This window comes from Stegodyphus dumicola, chromosome 1, assembly GCF_044657685.1.
Source record: "Stegodyphus dumicola isolate Sdum_Otavi_A_Nest chromosome 1, ASM4465768v1".
Taxonomy (NCBI): Eukaryota; Metazoa; Arthropoda; class Arachnida; order Araneae; family Eresidae; genus Stegodyphus; species Stegodyphus dumicola.
The window spans coordinates 30,114,717-30,134,539 of NC_140768.1; the positions used below are offsets into that span (position 1 = coordinate 30,114,717).

The 19,823-nt window shown below is 35.0% G+C and overlaps 1 non-coding gene across 1 annotated transcript; it reads left to right on the forward strand.

Moving 5' to 3' along the window:
• Positions 1 to 10,606: 10,606 nt before the first annotated feature.
• On the forward strand, positions 10,607 to 10,679 carry TRNAP-CGG (transfer RNA proline (anticodon CGG)). The gene has a single exon. It is a non-coding gene; the product is annotated as a tRNA-Pro (tRNA).
• Positions 10,680 to 19,823: the final 9,144 nt, after the last annotated feature.

Sequence of the window (19,823 nt, forward strand, 5' to 3'; positions counted from 1 at the left end):
AAAAGTGGTAGAGAAAGGAAATCCTGACTTTCCAGCATAAAATGCTTTATAAGTTCAGAACTGCATATAAAATGTTAGAGACATTTACAAATAATAATTTAAATAGCAATCTATTTGTCTAAAAAAAGGATTACGTATATAGTACTATTGAGTTTTAGAGAATATTTATAAGTGTGAATAAAAAATAATTACTGATAAGTCTAAACAGTATTTTTCTTTCTTTTTTTTAAAATACAATCATGTAATCATAGCATAATGAAAAATTACATTATTCTTAAGTGATAAGATTAAAACACAAATTTTTGAAGAAGTTTGGATTTAATATTAGATTTCAGTTAAGTTTCAAGCATAATATACTTTAATGCAAGAAAAATCTTTCTTGTTGTTAGTAGCCAACTTAATCATAGATTAATGTAATCATACATATTATAGACTAGGTTTAATAAAATCTTCTAAAAGACTGGATGTGTCAGTAGTAGAGACATTAGGATTTTTTTGAAGCATGGAAGATAAAAAATTAACAACAGTTTCGCCAGCAATGGAACCATGGACCTCTCGAATACGCGCCTAGCGTGCTGACCACTACACTACGAAGGCGAAAGAAATACCTTATATACCCCCCTTTTAAAGGGCGACTGCGGTTTAGGGGACCCAATCGCTAAATCCTGGGTGTGGAGAATCATTATCCACCATCCTTTATGTTCGGGCGCCACTGCGTAGAGACATTAGGATTTTTTTGGAAGCATGAGGGATGAAAAATGAGCAACGACCTCGCCGGGAATCGAACCACAGAGCTCTGGAATACGCGCCCAGCGTTCTGACCACTACACTACGAAGATACGCTAAGAAGGCGGAAAAAATACCTTATGCAGTTACTAAGAGTGCATAAAGTGTCTGAGTATTGGCCAGTAGTGGAGAGATGTACAGACAACGGCGAACGTTTTCATAAACAGAATTGATTAGTGCGCCCGCGCAGATTACTACATCTGCCATTGCAATTTCTTGGAGACAAATCTGTAACATAATTGATTTCCTGCTCTACACGACGCCTTCAAGGTCACCGATATAATTCTGATTCAGTGTTGTTACAGTACGAATTATTAATTAGTTAAAGTTAACGTATGGAACTGATTGACGATGAAATCTTAATGCAATTTATTTTCCCAAAAGAAACAGTTTACAGTTCTGGGACTTTTCACAAAAGTTCTATTTCAACTTTTTTCACCATGACAAATCCAATCATATCAAACTACTAAGAATCTATCAAACTACTAATAATAGTTATCATATCAAACTACTAAGAATGTTAAACAAAGACAATACGAAAAGCCGTAAATGCGTAAGCTCGCTCAGTGATCTCGCACCATCAGAACTGAAAACTGATGCTTTCTCCGATCATATATAGTTTGGCCCTGACAGCCAAGAAACTTCTAGTACCTTCAATTACTCAAAATTGCTAAAAGACATACATAGTAACAGTAACCTAGGGCCAGATACAGTACCACACAAAGAAAAGTCAGGTTACAATTATATAAGGATTGGACCAAAATGTCGGCTCCTTCTAGTAAATTCTCGCCAAATTATACGCTAAAAATATGGCCAGCTTGGTCTTATCTTGCCAATAGCCATTTACTTCAATTTTAAATAGACTTACAGTTTCATTTTTTTGCCAACACTTTATATTTCTGAAGCCTTTCATGTAACATTATGCAAGAGATACTTAAATTTACATATAATTTTATGCTACTTTCTCGTTTTGCCGGCGCAAACGATAAAGTCGCCAATAATGGTACAACTGATGCCAAACGGAATATCTTCGCTGGTAAACTTTTACGCCTCATTTTCAAAATAGTTTGCAGCCATTTCTTACCAGATTGATTGTTTCTTTCAAAACTGGCATACAGTTACTTAGAATATTTCCAAAGATAGTTAAATTTTATGCCCCGCGGTAATTAAGTCCATTACGATGCAATCACAGCGCTCACCCGAAGGCAAAAATATAGAAAACGCAAAATCAAGGGTTAAATTCATCCATTCTAATGAGAATGCACTAGCGAAGTAGAGCACTACGGTTTTACATAATTTCTGAAAAAGCTATTCTTACGAATTGAAATAATTCTTGCATTTAAACTTGTATTCCAAATTAAGATTTAACTTGAAATTCATGTAGATAATTACTGAGAGAATTATATTTTTATAGCGTAGTTTACGTGAGATGAGATCACGTGATTCGAACCGGCGAATCACGTGATTCGAACCGGCGAATGTTGAACCATGATAGCATAGTATATTTTTAAATTAATGTCTTTTTACAAATTTATTGTCTTTATTTATTGGCTTTTTACAAAATTATAAGCCATATTAACATTTTTATACCTTTAAAATAAAAAATTCTTAGAACAAACATTTGTTAAAATTTTTTCTGTGTATAGTGTATGTTGTTGCCAACAAAGTCTGCTTGGCGAGATTTGCGCCGGCAAAACGGAAAATTACCAATTTTATTAACTTTTTACATATACACAAAATTGGTAATACATTCTACATCACACGTTACAGACAAGAAAATACCAACATATGTTCAGCAAGCATCACGCTACGTATATCAAACTCCATACTATACATTATAAAGAACATTTAACTTTCAAACCAATGCAAAGATTCCTTCTGTTAAAGCATGTATGTAGTTTATGATAGATCCTATATTTTGCGTTCTAATATCTGATCGTAGTTCCAAATTATTTTAAATTATAGCGGCATTTCTCAAACGATAAATGAATGCTGCTGTCATAAGGCCTCTTTATGCATTTTAAGGAATATTTATCATTTAATACACCTTATTTAATTAGCTAGAAAGAACATATCTCAGTCTCAACTTTCCAAATTGGATAACAAACGTTTGTACAAAACCCTCGCATATTTAAGATTGATTATAAATGTATTTTATATGTGTATCATACATAATTAACTTCATGACTCCTTAATTTTAATAAAACAGAAATTAAGTAAGAACAATTTTAAAAATAAATAAAAAATACAGGTTTTGTGATATTAGAGTAAGTTTTCTAAAATTCGCCTACAAATTATTACTTAAATAGTTTTATGGAGCTCTCTGAGACAAGAGAAAAAATGAATCCATAAATTAATTTCACATTTAAAATTACTTCGTTGGTTGTGATCCAAAACTCGAATGTAACCTGGAATACATTATTCAAACCGGTAAATAAATTGTTATGATATTTATATAAACTACGCAAATTAATGACAGTAACATTTACCCGAAGCTAAATTTCCATTCCATGCGGCAAAGTGCTGTGAAATACGCAGATTGTATTGTTTACTCACCGGCTTTTGCAAATAAAACAAGTGTGGCAAATTTCGCTTTGGACATGTGTCAGAAAAGCTCTCTATTTATAACGATTTCTAACTCACGAAAATTTATCCGAAACTGTATGCTGCACAGCTTACAAAGAAAACCCCCACGCTCAGGTGTAAATCGAATAGATACTGAAAAATAGACATCATTCTGTATAATTTTCAGTCTTATCGAAACAATTTAAATTCACTAGTAGTTTGCCCGGATACGATAAAGGATAGCATGTTCATATAACAGAAGTGGATGTTACGTAATTTTCGCCTAATCATAAATAGACCTCTCTGTAATTATATGAACATTTGCAAAGAAACAAGAAAATTATCATGAGCCGCAGGCGTCAGTCTCTGCACTTAATGCATTATGTTTTTATTTCCTTGTACGAAATAAAGAAAGTATTGTAATCGCAAAAATTTTCTGGTATCATATTTCACCGAAAATATACATTTTGACGGCTATCGAATGCAATTTAACGATGCTTATACGTGACAACTGTACGTAAGAACAGAATAAAGGAATCGTTTTCACAAAGGGGGTTGCAAAAAAAGTATTTAAAATGGATTCAGAAGAGATTTTTTTTCGTGATGTATGTACGTACGTAATGTATATAGGTATGTAAGTATGTATGTATCTCGCATAACGCAAAAATGATTAGCCTCAGAACGTTGAAATTTTGTATATAGGACTGCTACAACATGTAGTTATGGACCTCCCTTTTTTGGTCGCAGTCGGCTGCACCAGAGGTATAAAGTATGTATATATATATCCGGTCTGTTATTCGGCTTCGTGAGCTCTATTTTATTCTTATATGTTGATATATTGCGCATTTTTTGCTTAAAAAATGATTGAATTGCGTTATTTTTATCTTCTAGTTAAGGGTTTTATGCCTTCAGTTAATCTGCATGCAATAGTTGTAGAATTATCAACAATTTAAAAGTTGCTTACTTGCGGCTAAGCATATTTTTTTTTTTTTTTTTTTACCATAGCAGCCATATTTATTTATATTTGGAAACTCTTATTAGAATAGGGAATTAAGTCAGTTTCTGCAACTTCAGTTTCTTTTGTAGCCTATATTAACAGAGTGAGATGAAGTTATTTAATATTTACCTACCCATCTTCTCTTTCATGTTCAAAACCCACCAGCAGTCCAGCGATAAAGTAGCTGATAATTCCGACCTGGTTCGATTCCAGGCGAACGGGTTGGCTTCACGTGTGTTTTCGTAGATTTTCCCATGTGCAACGCGTATACGAGCCAGTTTCCCTTAGAAAAATCTCCCGAAAGCATTCACTCTTTAAGCAGTCTGTACAGTCTGTACAGTCCCTAGTGTGCTTTGCCATAATCAATTAAATCAAACCATTTCGTGTTCAGGCGAAATTATCAGTGTCAAACCAATCCGATCTGCTTTTCTGAATAAACACACATAAAGGGAAAAAAAACAAATATAAAGATTGAATTTACAATAAAATAATCATAGATTTAATCATTAATTCCAACTATTAGCTTTTAGTATGTCAATACTTAATACATCTCTTAATAAACTATTAGCTAAATGAAGTCTCACATATAAACATACGAGAAATCTCTTATTGGCTATAAGCTAGTAGTCAAAGATGGAGCTTCTGGTATAATCACTAGAAAACACAATAATTAATACAGTTAACTAAGAAAGAGTTGCATGTGATATTTAAACGCTAATTTCCATTCTAATGAAGCCTGACGGATAAGCAGAAAATGTAAAAAACCAACAGAAAATTACTAGCTGTTTAAATAAAATATTATAACTCATTTAATCAAATTAGTTAATTAATTATTTTTATTAATAGCTTTAGAATCACTGCAGATTAAATAATTAGTTTAATTGTATTGATAGTAGACATTTTTACTATCATTTCTGATGCGACCTTTCACCAAATAACACCCGTTTTCATATATAGAAGTATTTTAATTCTCGATCAAAAAAATTTCACCATATTTTTCACATCACGTTATTTTTTATTAGTTTTTTATTAGTTTTATTAGTCCCTAAGAGACTATTGTTTTCGTTTCGTGATTTTGCGTCGAATCACTCGGATGTCTGTTTCAGTTTTCAAACTGTTGCCACCAAATATAATCGCCTTGTATTATATTTGGAGAAATTAAATACTGAAGAATCTGCATTAAATGTATGCATGTTTCTTCCAGTGTGATAAGAAAAATTCCTAGAGCCATAAAATTTTGAATAAGGTAATCCTACTTCGAATATGGGCATCTAGAAGCCCGAATTTGAAACTTGGAATTTACTTTATTATCAATTTTATATTTTGTAAAACTTTAACGAATTTCTGATTAACAAACTGAAGGATTTCAAAGCGAGCAATGGCAACTTTGTAAAGAAAAAACACTTTTATCTCCAGCGCATAAGACTATGTATCGGAAATTCTCAAGATATGATCAATTTCAAATTATTTTGCGATATTGCTTTTGAACTGAATTTTATGGTTTAAGTACAAAGAGCATGATATTTAATAAATAAAGGTAACAGACAAAATGTTAGAAAACGTTCCTTTGGACGTAATTTAAAAACTGAAACCTTTCAATATTTTTTTTTTTATTATTTTAATATTTGTGAAATTTTTAAATTTTGCCAAATTCGATAGACTTACGTATCATCAGAAAGTTATTTTTGAGTTTTGTAAAATATTAGTGTTAGAATATTAAATATCTATATAAATACATGGAAGATTCTCCGATTTAGTCAAAGAATAGAACGGAATACTCATGATGCTTTAAATTTATTGCTCATTTACTGTTTACTAAACAATAAAGTAGCTGACGTCTATAAATCTTATTCCAGAAATAAACGGCCATGTGGTAATTATCTCTCATTCCGGAAAGGAAATGGAGTCATTAGTAATCCTTTAACTGAACACTCTTCCTTTTTGCAATAATGTAAATATGCACACTAGGCAATAAAGCGAAAGAATACCCAACCGAAATTAGACGCATAAAAGAAAATAGAATTCCATTTTATTCAATGGAATATTAAATAAAATCCCGCAAGCTGCACATATTTGGGAAACTTTTGCAAATAAATCAATTTAGGAGAACATCAGCCTGTATGGGATAATATTCCAAGGAGACCCTAGGGCAAATTCGGGCACAGAGTGACAAGGGAGGTTTCTATCATCTTTTGAAAGGGTTACCCGCTGCGGGAGATCTGAATTTAAAATGAAAGGAAATTTCAGTTTTTCGCGTAAAAAGCTTGACAGGAAATTTACACGTATTAAACCCATGCGACAGCTGTAGATGATGGATGCCATTGGCGTTTAGAAAGCCTTGTATTTCTGCCTCAAGAAGAAGACGTACCAAAAAAATGTGTTGATTGTAAGTTGTGGGAGGAACGTTCTTTGAATGGATGTACGAGGTGTGTTTGACAATCTTGGCGTGTTTTATTTAAGCCTTGTGATTTGTTTAGTGAAAGGGCTATGTATGTAAAATTGGTTGTTTGAACGTCATGATTAGAATAACAATGATAATCTTTCAACTCTCACTGCCGTTGTTTAGTGGTCTCAATTATGAAAACAACCTTGGTTTCAGATTAACACAAATATCTAAATAAGTTAATAAATTATATGAAATTTTCCCTCAGATTTTTCAACATGATAATAATGAAAATTGAATTAATACATCATCGTAAAATTTCTGACAAAAATATTTATAAGGCCTACATTCGTAATATGCATCTTAATAAATAATGTAATTCCAATTTTAAACAACTCAAATTTCATCTGGTGTTTTGATAGTTTTTCTAAGTTTTGGCTTGGAATATGTTTCCAGTATTATCACACTTTCATATGAAATTTATAAATCATAGAATTTACAGTGTGTTTGTAAAGAGATTAAAAAGTTTGACAGCCAGGAAGAAATTGTAAAAGATGCTGTACAGAACGAGAAATCTTAATAACAAGTTCAGCGTTTTAAACGTTACATAGCATAGCGTAGGAATGTCTTTAATTCGTTATATTTCTCTTCCTAAAAGTGAGTGAGTAGTGTACTCTATGTGCTAGCTCTTGCATCACATAAAAGTATAAGATAAATGCTTTTATTGCTCTTTATTCCTCTCTTCCAGAGTCATAAAATAATTTAGGTAAGGTCACAGGAGCTTCAGTATTCATATTGTTGAGTTCTACGGGTTCGAGGATTTGGAGTTATTGATGATAAGACTTGACGAAGGATGAAAACCTAATTCATTCGCCCATATTACACAGGACAGTTCCAAAGACGCTTTACAGTCTTCGGAAAGCTACGCTGAAACAATCAGCAACACAGACTTCAGGCTATAACGGGGGAGGCAACTTCATGGCAAAGCACTAACTCGATGGTGTAGATTGACCATCTGTTGGAATGTAATACTGATCATTTCACTTCTGGACATCTTCTGAGCTGTTTGGGACTTGTTAAAGAGGACCTATTGAAAAGACCTACCGCCGTATTGAAAATACTGATCACTCTTGGACTTACGGATATGGTTTAGGCTAGTGGTCAAGCCTCCAGTTAGTATCAGTAACAACAACGAGACATTCAAAATTTAAAAAAAAAGTACATAGTAAAATCGTGTAAGCAAAATTGAATGAAACATGAAACTTTTAAATACACAGAGAAAGCTTAATCAGATTGACTTGATGAGGCATGATTAGCTCTTCCCTTGCTATCTATATATATATAAAGAAGATTGTATGTGTGTTTGTTTGTTCGCTATTAACTCGGTCACTACTAAAGCTATTGTCACAAAACTTTCTACAGTTCTTTTTTGGATCCTGGAAAAGGTCGACGTCCATTTGTTTTCAAGAAAAAATAGCTCAAATCAGAGATATTTAATTAAAAACTCTGAAAACGCTAATTTTCGCACTCATTTTTTCCGAGTGGCAACAGTCTCGCGAGTTTGAGATAAAAATGATTTATTTCGAATCTATATCTATCTATATATCAATATATATAAAGAAGAATGTCTTCTTGTGCGTCTGTTTGTTCGCGTTATTGATTTCTGATCGATTATGATAAATCTTTTGCCACATTTGATCTACTAAAATTGAATATAGGGGTGTCCGCCGATAACATCGCCGCAAAAACATCGCGGACGAAAACGTCGCGGAGAAAACAACGCAAGGCGAAAACGTCGTGCTACAAAACATCGTGGGAGAACACATCGCAAAGAGAAAACATCGCAGTTCTAAAACATCGTGGTACAAAACATCGTCGTCGAAAATAAAGCGGTTCAAAAACTTCGCTGTTTAAAAACATCGTCGTCGAAAATATCGTGGTAAAAAATAAAGTATCTACAAATCATCGCATGACGATCACATCGCAGACATGCTTTTTTCAGGCTTTAATAACTGTAAATGGATATTCTCATAATGATTTGTGAGCGCAAGATGTAAAGAAGGATAATTTTTACTTTCATATTTTTTATTAAATATTAAATTTTTGCTGAGAAATTAAGAAGAAAACTTAAGCATAGAAAATTAATGCAACTTATAGCACTTAATAGAATTTTAAGTCGACATAGTTAACTAACAAAGACCATTAATAAATAATTTTTATAAAGATTTTACAGGTAATTTTTCATAAAAAGTATAATCTATTAAGTTGCATTTAATTTTCTATGCTTAAGTTTCCTTCTTATTTTTTCAGCAAAAATTTATTAGTTAATAAAAAAATGTGAAAGTAAAAATTATCCTTCCTTACATCACTTGCGCTCGCAAATCATTATGGGAAGAAATCATTCTCCAGATTTCGGTGTTTCACCGTAGCATATATATACTTTATAATAAATAATTATTATAAAGTCGAAGAGATAAGAAAACAACGATGAAGTAAATTTTAAGAAAAGAATTTACACAAGTTAATTATGAATAATTTTCTCGCTATGCATCCTGCCAAATAATTGCAAAATGCCAACTGAAAGACTTTGAAAGATAATTAATTACATTAAGATAATATTTTTGCTTATAATATTGCTGTTTGCTAAACTGTCTGAGCTATCTTAAAATTCATAAATTATAATTAATAAGTGACTGCCATTTATCACTTAAAACGCTCTTATAATGAATCCATTTGAATATCTGATGCCAGCTCTAAAACCTAATAATATTATAAATACTATATATCTAAAATTCTGAATTCTTGATGCAAGAATGGGAAAGAAAATTAGCTGTCCTTGAGGTAACATTATGTAACAAACGACTACTGGCTTTTAATTTAGGTACGGGAAGTAGAGAAAAAATAATTCTTCCTAACAAGTTTGTCTAAGAAAGTTCCTGTCAATGCTTAATAAATATCACCACTAGACATTATATGGTAATTAATGCATTCAAAGCGTTATCGCTCTTTTTTATCTTCTTGTACCAAGCAGTATTAATTAGGATTAGATGTAGACAAAGTCATCTTAAATGAATCATCTCTTATAATATTTCATTATGTAATATAAACTTTCTACGAATACGAGATGAGCGTACGTTTTAAGATTCTTTGTAGATAAAAACTGCAATATCACAAGCTCACGGCTAATGAAAAATACTTAAATTAGATTATATGGATTCTATATAATGATGCATTAAAGTACTTATTACAAAGAGCTTTTAATGACAGATGCAGCTAACAAAACTCATTACGCATAGAGTTCTGCAGACTAAGTATTTCCTAATGGCACAGCATTTCGAAGTGAAGTAAATGGACTTAAAAATAACCCATATGTCTTAATTTGTTGTATTGTATATGTTAAGTTTCAAAACGTATTTTATCCTTCTATATAGGTGGCGCTGTGATCGCGCCAGATGTTTTACAGTTCATGTATTTTCAATTTTGTCCTGTGTTTGTGGCAACAGATTAAAAGAAACGAACATGTGAAAAATTCTGAGAGTGCATAAAGTCTAAATCTTTTTAATTTTGTGTCCTTATTTATCATGTCAAAAGTCCTACCTGTAACTAACAGGTCTATGAAAATTCAAAGTAAGCTATACAATAATTGTCAATTACTGAAATTACTATCAGTCAGATATAAAAACAGTACTTTGATCGGTATATAAAAAATACGAAATGTCTTATGTGATGAAAGGATACATGTTACTTAACAACTTAATTAACTTCTTTGTAGAATATTGTTACAAATTTTACATATATGTAAGCACTTTAGTGCCATTATATGTAAATCGTAGTATCTTTTCTATTATAAGGTATTTCTACCACCTTCTTAGCATGCCTTCGTAGTGTAGTGGTCAGCACGCTAGGCGCGGATTCCAGAGGTCCGTGGTTCGATTCCCGGCGAAGGCGTTGCTCAGTTTTCCCCTCTCCTGCTTTCAAAAATACCTAATGTTTCTACAGTGGCGCCCGATCTAAAAGGGTTTTGGATGATGATTCTCCGCCTCCAGGATTTGGCGATTGGGTCCCCTGATTCTCAGTCACCCTTTAAAAGGGGGGAGTATATAAGGTATTTCTACCGCCTTCTTAGCATGCCTCCGTAGTGTAGTAGACAGCATGCTGGGAGCGTATTCCAGAGGTCCGTAGTTCGATTCTCGGCAATGTCGTTGCTCATTTTCCCCTTCTCCTCCTTCCAAAAATACCTAATATCCTTGCAGTATAATGTCACATGAAATGACTTCCAGCAATGTCGAAAAATGGAAGGTATTGGAAATCTCGCTGCGGCCTGGGGGAATATTATATAAGATCTCAGAGAGCATCAGTTCTCAGTTTCTTTAGCTCAGAGCTGAGTTCAGAATATTGAGATATCTCCGTGCGAGCTTCGCATTTCGTTGTGTTTAACGATCTTAGTAGTTTGAACTGATTTTGATCTATCATGCTGAGAAGAGCTGAACGAGTACTTTTGGGAAAATATCCAGCCCTCTAAAACGTTTCTTTTGGGAAAATAAATTTTATCAAGCGAACATCGTTTCTTTTCGCCTCCAATCCGTTACTTAATTCAATCCATAACTTAGCATTACGAAGTAACTTTCAAATCAATTGTGCAATGAAGAAAGTTAGTTTGGCTAACTGTGGCTAAAGTGATATGTAAAAGGAGCTAAAGTGCTAACTGATTATTCAGCTGATTCTTCTTAAACATGTTATAGCGCTAGGGGTTGTTGTTTTTCGGGAAAGATAATGATTGTGATGCAGAAAAAAAAAAAAAAAAAAAGGTGAAATAGACAGAGATACTACACAATAAAAATATAAAAGACAACAATTCGTGTTCTAAATAGAAAACTGGTTTCTTTAACACTTTGGTGATTTCGAGATTAACACTTCGGCTGCCTCGGCTCTTCGGCAAAATTAAATCATTATTTCTTTACAAATACACGCGATATCTGTGAATCGTAAATTTATAACGCTAGCTATATGCGTTTGCGCTCACTGCGGTGCGTAAATAGATGTGAAATGAACTCGCTAATGAATATCAGTAGGTTTGGTTTATTTGCAAAGGACGCAAGGACTATCCGCCTGATGAGAGGCATGCCTTCGTGGAGGACGTTTTAAGGAAAACTGGCTCGTATACAAGTTCCACATGGGGAAACCTCCGAAAATACCCATGCAGCCAGCCTGTTCGCCGAGATTCAAATTACGGGCCGAACTACCAGTATTCAGCGATTTTACCGCTCGGCCACTGGTGGGCGATGAGCATCAACAGATATATTGGGTACTACATTCTTAAGTTTCACAGATGCTAATATTTTACTAAGATACATTTAATATTTTTATTCTTATTTTTACCATATTTTAAATAAAAAATCTTAATCATAAACAAAATTATTTTGTAAAAATCAATATTTTTTAAAGTTCTTAGATTTATTTCAATAACATTTTACAAGGTATTATTTTCATCTGAATAGAAGCATATATCATTCAGAAAGTTTCAAAAAATGGTTAGGCATGTAAACTGATATATTATAAATAGAAAATCTGAATTAATCGGAGCTAGAATTGCTTTATGTTGGGGAATTGGCTTTTTAGGCATACATAAGCTTATCCTCCAATTCCCGCATATTAAATCAATATCACCAATGGCAAAAAAAAAAAAAAAAAAAAAAAGGATGAAGCATTAAGTTAATAGTTTCATAAAGTCGTTAACTCCCAGGAAATACTGAAAACGATCCTCGGCTTTAGGGTCATTTTTCTATCTAATGTAAGTCGGTTTTGTTTTTATATACCATTTCAAACCTATCTCTGTGCACACGTTAAAAAACATATATTTTCCTTTCGTTCTGATCCATTAAGATCGGCCTATACTCTTCGCGGCAAATGTCTCTAGAACTTTAATGCATCCGGAAAACGACTTTACGCTGTAATATATCATACTTCTTTCCACGCGCTTTTGCCAGAAACAGGGGAAATAGCATTTTCATTCGATGACGCTTAGTGTGATATTAGTTCTTATTCTTTAACTTCATTGGTTTGAGAAAGATGGAAATGAAGTTTCTTTGTGCAGATTTAAAATTTCGTAGCAATTTTTAAAGAGGCGGTCGTCTGAACTGCTTACTTTCTGAGCAATTTTGGGTTATTATAATTATAAATAATTATTGGACTGAATATTAGATAGGATCGTTTGAAGTGATATATCCAAAATAAAAAAAGGAAATGTATGTGGTTACGTTACTAAACTTAAATACCAATAACTTCTGAGTGACCATACAAGACTGTCAGACCACCTCTTTGTCTTGTTTGGATGCTAGTTACAAGTAGAAATATACCTCCATGGAGTACTAAATAGCCATCGGATATACTCTGGTGTGTAAAATTTCAAGAATGTCCTTTTGGTGCAGCTGCGTCAGAAACGGATTTGAAACTGATCATTGGAAGAAACAAAAAGAGAAATTAATCTAAATAAAATCTTGTTGTTTTTTCCACGTGTCTTATTCCACATCTAGACCAAGTCCACGAGCCGAAGAATTTTCAAAAAATCATAAATGAGAATAGGACTCATAAAAAGGTCAATCGTATCAAGATCTGCACAGTTGAATATGTGATCGGGAGACGTCTGCACAGGCATGTGAGAAAGTATTTTACCCCAGATCGAATGAGAGACAACTGATGTGCCCACTTGCGAGCCTGCCAACGGTGGACTGAATGATTCTTTCAGCCTTGACTGTAAGGGCACCATTGGAGCCTGCCTATTATACCAGGGATGAACTGGAGGGATTCTTCATAGCTGCTAATTGACATTTCTGTCTTGGAGCAGATCTCTAAGAAGGTCAAAGAATGATTTGAAATCGACACTTCAGAAAACACCAATAATGATTTTAAAACAAAGATTTACTTTTAAAAGCATTATTTGAAACTAAGAAATGCACATGGAGTAAGAATAATGAAGTATAGCGTTAATTGTTTTCATAATAAACTTTGCTATATATGCTGTGATATATTCTTAATTCAATTGCAATAAAACCTTAGTTCAGTTACGATAGAGCCCACATATTTTAAATGTGTCCCTCCGCACTCGAAGCCATTTTCACTCGGCCGAGCGAACAGCAACTCGAAACGATTTTCTGCCCATTTGATGAATTTCCTTTAGCTAACTTCAAATAAGTGAACAGACAGTTTAAAGAAATCTAATGGTTCTTTTATGTCTGAAGACGAATTCAATGCCAGCAAAATTACTCCGAAAACCTTGACAAGACTTAGAACTGGCCATTTCAGAGGGATGAGAATCTTACCAGTCAAAACAGGAACCTACACTGTCTGCTGAAACGACCCTGAAATCCAACTTGGACCAGACCACATCTTCTTCTGTTCTGCCATCTTGGCTGCAGTGCAGAAAATTAGTGATTGCCCCCAGGAAGACTTACATGGAGCAAATTACCTCGAGATAGCTAAGACGGTTTGCTTTGCCCATGCTACCATCTAACATACTTCATGGGCACTACAACAAACAAACATGCCTGAAGATACATGCTGTCCTACGGCCTTTTCGTAGAATACAAACGACTTTGCAACAAACTTTGCGATATTTCTTCGGATTCTATGCGAGTTACCCATTCTGAATTTTTGTCTCTTTTGCGAAATCACTGTCGCTTTCACATTCACTATCTATTCCCCTGATTTTTCGCCTTCTTACACATCTTACGTCATTTCTGTCTCCATCCTTGCTTTCTTCCTCTTATCGAAGTGATCTATGCACAGATGTTATTCCGTTCCTCATCAACGAAATATGAACTCATCTTTACATGAACCGTTTCCTTCCCCATATTCCATGTTTACTGAGCTCTGTAACTTTAAAAAAAATATTTATATTGGCCACGACTGACGAGTTCGAACTAACGTCGAAGACGTATATACACTGTTCGACATTGAAAGTGCAACACCAAGAAGGAGTGGTCAGAAAGTGATGAAATTTGGAAAAAAGGCAGAGACAGCAAGCAACAATAAGTGATCTTTATTTCAAAATGATAGTCAGAATACAGAGCGAGAACGGCGTCGGCTCAGTAGGATAAGCGATAAGTGACGGGGGACGTGGGCACCTTTACCGTAGTGGTTAATCAGTACAGCACCACGCCCACCATATAGAGAACAGCATTAACATATGTAACTAGTATTACAAATCAAGCATGGTTCGATGCACAAAGCAGGACCAATTACATCTAGAAGAATAGGATATAAACTATGTAACATATGAGCGTCCACACTATCTTCACAAGTGATGCTATACCAGAGGTACATATACATACGCATACTGAAAATGCGTGCACATATTATGTAACATATAAGATGAAATAGTACACTAATTCAATATAGAAATGCGGATGTAATACATAGAGCAAAGAGCAGTAATGGAATGTACAGTCATACGTATAAGACAGGCGATACAGTCAACTGCTAATAAATAACTTGTAAATTACTATAGGGTGCAACTACTGTATGAGAAGAGATTGCAATCTTACAGTTGAAAAATGAATACAACATGTACATATTTATATAGTGTTACTATTGTGGCATAAAACGATGTACATAGCAGGAGTAATTACATCTCGGGTGGCAGATATAAACAACATAACATATACAGATTGTTATTGGCTCAGGATATATGGTCACTTTACTTAACCTGTTCCGCCAAACTGAGTTAATGGCACTACAGGGTTAGGAAGTTATCCTATTCATTGCTAGCAATCTGACGGTTAGGCCGCCTTTCTACATTTTACTTTAATCTGTAGTTTCTTGGATATAATTATTTTCATTCACTTGCTTCATTATCTCTAAGATGCCCTTGTTGCAGTAATAGTCCGTGAACAGTCTGTTCACAGGATATGTGATGTAGTCGGAAGGAAAGAACTGCTGTCGAAGGTGCTCCGTCAGAGGGCAGGAGAGCAGGTAATGAAGTGCGTCCGCGTCTTCCCCGCGAAAACCGCAAGAACAATTGACGCCCCGTCTGAGGAAACGTCTGTAATACGCTGGGAATTTCCCGTGGTTAGTACAGGCTTGGAGGAAGAGTCGGTTGCATTTCAGCCTCTTGAGAGAAGGTATTGGGAAGATGTTGTAAGTAAATCTTCCTGTCTCTTCTTCCTGCCATCGTGATGACCATGTCTCTTGAAATGCTGTCTTGAGGAGCCTTTTTGCAACTTCTGCGGAAAGCGGAACTTCCTTGTCAATTTCTGGTTTGAGAGCTGCAGTATTAGCTAGTTCATCCGCTCGTTCGTTGCCTTTATGCCCGGTATGTCCTTTTATCCAGTTGATCTTTAAAAGTATGGATGTAGGACCACCGCGGACAGCGATGCACGAAGAAACACGTATAGGCATAAAGTCAGTAAGAGTGCGGATGGTGTCCTGAGGGATGGCACTCCATTCCCTTTAAACCATTTACTACAGTTCGTCTTCTGAACGAGGCAGGGGCAGAGTCTGCAAATGGCGACCAATCACATCCCACACATGTTCGATTGGTGTCAGGTCAGGGGAGTACGGTGGCCAGGGAAGCATCTGTATACCTTGCAGAACATGTTGGCAGATACGTGCACTGTGGGGGCGGGCGTTATCCTGCTGAAAAATTGCATTGGGCAGCCCCTGAAAGTAGGGGATTGGCACCGGTCGCAGTACATTATCCAAGTATCTTTGGGCCGTCATATTGCCCTGAATACGAACTAGAGGTGACAGGAATCGTAGGCAATAGCGCCCCAAACCATTATGCTACTTTGCGCGCGGTGGAGCGTTCCACAGTTACTGCCTGATTAGATCTGTCTCCACGTCGACACCACACACGTAAGCGGCGACTGCCACTGGATAAACAGAAGCGTGACTCATCTGAGAACACGACGTTTCGCCATTCTGTCTTCCACATCGCTCCAGTCCGGCACAATTCTAAACGTTTGCGTCTATGCTGTGGGGTCAAAGGCAGTCTTCTTAACGGAAGCCGTCAATCGACGGGAAATGGCTCTGTTCGACACGGGAACATCCAGGGTATCTTGCACATGCTGCAGAATCGCGGTACAAAGTGACTTGCGGGACCGCCACAGCTTGTCGGCGGATGCGTCGATCACTCCGGCTGCCGCTGCACCCCTCCTTCTGCCAACATTTCCTTATTCCAACCATGTTCGCCATAGCCGATGCACCGTGCTCGCATCACGATAGCCGATAGCCCCATAGCCGATGCATTTTTACATTTTTATCGTAGTACTTTTAATACAGAAACTTTGCATAAAAAAGCGCCGATACTGAAGAGAATTTTTAACAGTGTTATCTTACCTAAGATTTTCTATGGAATAGGTGCTTGGGGTGCTAGGGCAGGAGAGTTGATCCGCTTGCGAGATAAATTGAATACTTTGCAGAGAAGCTGGATGCTGGCAGTTACGAGAGTCTTCAGGACAGTCTCTATAGAGGTGGTCTGCCTCCTTGCTGGTGTCCCGCCCTTCTCATTCCAGTATAATTTTTATTATAAAAAATTTTTACTTTCGAATAATTTGGTTGATCATATAGATATAAATGAATGTGTTATTAAAAGTGAAGCGTTTCTAAATTTTGATGATGATTGTATTCATCCTAGTAATAAGATTTTGATTCCTTATGACTGTGCATTTCTCGAATGTCAGGAAATGAATATTTTCACAGATGGTTCAGGACTCGAGGGGGGTATTGGAGGTGCGATCGTGGTATTCTTCTATGGAATTGAAATACAAAATTGGAAATTTCGTTTAAATTCTATGAATTCTGTCTATCAAGCAGAAATGTATGCTATTTTTGAAGCTCTCAATTGGATTAAAGGCACATTGAAAATTAGATATAATATAAATATTTATTCTGATGCATTGTCGGTGCTAAAGACCCTCTCGGGTCCTGAAAGTAAAAACTCTCTTGTATTTGAAATAAAAAAGACATATGCACAATTGAAAGATATACATAATATTAAGCTTCACTGGATAAAAGCACATGCAGGATATGAAGGGAATGAGAGGGCGGACGAATTAGCTAAGTCTGCAGCTGTGGATGAAAATGTGATTATTAAAAATATCCCAGACTCTAGAAGAAGGGCCACCTCTACTCTATATAATTATGTATTGAACGAATGGAAAAATAATTGCGAACAATCTAATAGAAATTGTGGTTTACTGAAAAATATAAATATTGAAAAGAAAATGAAATTATATAAAGATATTGATGCCAATCAAATGCTTACGGGACATGGACGCTTCCCTGCATATTTGAAACGTTTTGGATTGCAGGACAATGATAAATGTAATATTTGTAATGTCACTGGAGACTCTATGCATTTCTTTGAGAACTGTATTATTACTGGGAGTGCAAGGGATAGATATCAAAAATATTATAGAAGTGATTTCAAGAAAAATTATAAGAACTTTGTGGAATATTCTAGACAAATTATGAAGATTGTGAATAGTTCAAGAGAAGCCATAGGAATCTATGTGTGAATGGTGTTTTTGTATTGTATTTGCTTGGTTATGTGTTGTCTTATTTTTATTTTCTAACAGTTCTTTATTATTTTATTATGTTCTTTTGTGTGAATGTTTAAGGTCCAGTGATGACATGAAATTCACTGGTCGTATTTATGATTTTGTTTAGTTCTCTTTTTTCTAACTTTTTTGTTACTCGGTTCCTGGGGCTTTTGGTTTCCCGGGATTCATAGTTTAATATTTTATTTGTTTGTTTTTCTTTGTTAGTTTTTTGAGCACGGCCGGGTCTCTGGCCCCTCGTTTGTTGTTAGATGGGCCGGCCCTTGTGATAAGTCATATGACCAAGTGTTCTTGGTTGGGTGGGCTGAGGGCTGCGCCCCCGTTAATTCACCGTGCTCGCATCCATGTGGGTATTAGCTGCAAATGGACGTAAGGACCAACACGCCCTTCTCAGTCCGATCGCCATACGCCTCGTAAAATCGTTTATCTGCTGGAAGTGGCTTCGTTGACGGCGGCCTGACATTATTTCCTATTACACGTATCCTCCGGGACAAAACCAACTTTCTTCGATAGTTCATCTGGCAGAAATAACGACATGGATATTGCCCATTCTGCACGTTCCTTCCCTTATATCTTACTTCGCGTGCGTGGGAGAGCTGCGCATTTCACATCATTCACATAACTCAGTGACGTGCGTCTACTCTAAAATTTCCATAAGTTTCTGACCACTCTTTCTTGGTGTTGCATTTTCAGTGTCGAGCACTGTATAATGACAAATCTAAATAACGCATTTAAGGTTAAATATTGACAATTTTTATACTCCAGTATTGTTGAATACATTCATCAAGTGGTATTGGCCAAACCAAATCTAAATAAACATCTTTACAGTTTGAATCAACGCGTCAAATCGCGTTATGATGGCGAATCACCTCTCGAGTTACCACAAAGTGGTGACCGTGAATCACCTTTCGAGTAAACTTATCAAATGAAATGTGACCGCGAGTCATCTGTTGAATGCGAAGACATAGGGAACAGTAATTTTGGATAACTGATTTAAACGGTAATTCTGACATAATTAGGACATTCTAACCAAGGCTAAATTTGCATAAAATTTCGCAAATGGTTCATTTTTGAGCACATCATACTTAACAGCAATGTTCATTTAGATTATTTATCTTAGAGTAAATATTCCTTTATGATGTTTCTATTTAAGTAACGTAAGAACCATAGCACACTGTAACAAAATAAATAAAATTAATATTTTTTACAATTTTTGCTATATTTACATCTTTTAAAATATTAAACCAGTGTTCTGCAGATGATATGTAGGATGAAAATTAATAATCTTTTTGTTTAAATCCATGACCATTAATAAAAAAGGGTATCATTAAAATACATTCTTAACTCATAAATAACTATAAGCTTTCCTTTCCAAAATTCTCTTCCGAAATACTCTGTACACACTTGGTGCTGACAAAATTTTTTTTTTGTCTTTTTATTATTAATGTTTTATGTGTTAACTTTATTTATTAGACATCACGTTCTTCTCACTTACGTTATACAAATTTCAATTCAACAGCAAACTCACACCATA